Here is a 1,364-nt window from a genome sequence, read left to right as displayed (position 1 = left end):
ATGCATACCACTTTCTTTGTTGTTGCCCAACCAAGATGTACATGCTAAAATCACCACTGAGTCTATGTGTGATTAAAAAAAAAATACTCTGTCTCTCTTTCTCTCGCTCTCCCTCCCTCTCTGTTGCACACACACACACACACACACACACACACACACACACACACACACACACACACACACACACACACACACACACACACACACACACACACACACACACACACACACACACACACACACACACACATACACACACACACACGCCCTGACCCCATTGACCATTGTGTTTTATCTCGGCATCGCAGCAGCCCCGTTAAACCGGAGACTGGTTACTTAGATACCCTACCGGAATAGTGCTGGTGCGCCTTGGGCGCGCTGAAATGTGGCAAATCTCAGTTCACACAATCAGTTGACATGATCGTTCTTCAGTGATATTGAACGTTATTATCTAATTCACTGATAGTGATTATTACTGTTACTTTGTTATAGCCTACATTTTGTTAATGTTGTTGATATCGTCCGTCGTTTTGTATCTGGGAAATTCGGGGAAGCCAAACAAGACCAACATTTGAAGAAGCGTAAGTTGTTTTTTCCTACAATTATTTGAATTTGTGGACATAGATCATAACGAATTCGATACGAAATGGATACATCACAGCAGGCTAGTCATTGATCAATAATATTCTGTCATTTTATATTTAACAATATATATAGCCTATTGTAGACTAAAAAGTCTGTCATTTTATGTTTTATTTTCTTTCTGTGATGTTTGTTAAAGCATCGAGCATGTAAAGAGCTATACTGCATGGTTCTCATGGTTATAGTTGGTTCCCATACAGTAAATACAAGTGTTCTTGCAGGGCGTTTATGTCTGTTTACCTCGTAGCAAATGCAGTAAGCATCTCATCATCATCTTAATCACCATCATCATTTCGAATCACCCTCCTCCTCCTCCTCCTCCTCACCCCTCCCCTAACTTCGCTACAGTATAGTGTCTGAAACATCATTGTGTTGGTCCCTGAAATCACATAACACACAGAGTTCAGCCAGGCAGAGAACGACTGATTGGCCCAAATCATCGCCCTGCAATCCACACAGTCAGCCAGCCAGCCAGTCAAACAGTTAGCTAGTCAGGCTGCCAGTCAGCCAGTAAGTAAGCCAGCCAGTCAGCAAGTCAGTCAGTCAGAAACACAACCAAAACAAACAAGTTTGTAGAGTCATAAGCTTGATGTAATCATTGTGTGCTAGGAATACGGAACCAAATACTCAACTTTTGACTAAATGTAATACACTACAAGTGAATTAGTCCAAATACGTATGACACCTTCAAATGGGGAGACTGTTACATAAAAGTGCTTTAA

Source organism: Salvelinus fontinalis, unplaced genomic scaffold (assembly GCF_029448725.1).
Source record: "Salvelinus fontinalis isolate EN_2023a unplaced genomic scaffold, ASM2944872v1 scaffold_0222, whole genome shotgun sequence".
NCBI classification, from domain to species: Eukaryota; Metazoa; Chordata; class Actinopteri; order Salmoniformes; family Salmonidae; genus Salvelinus; species Salvelinus fontinalis.
The sequence above is the reverse complement of the archived record's forward strand: the minus strand, read 5'-3'. Positions refer to the sequence as shown.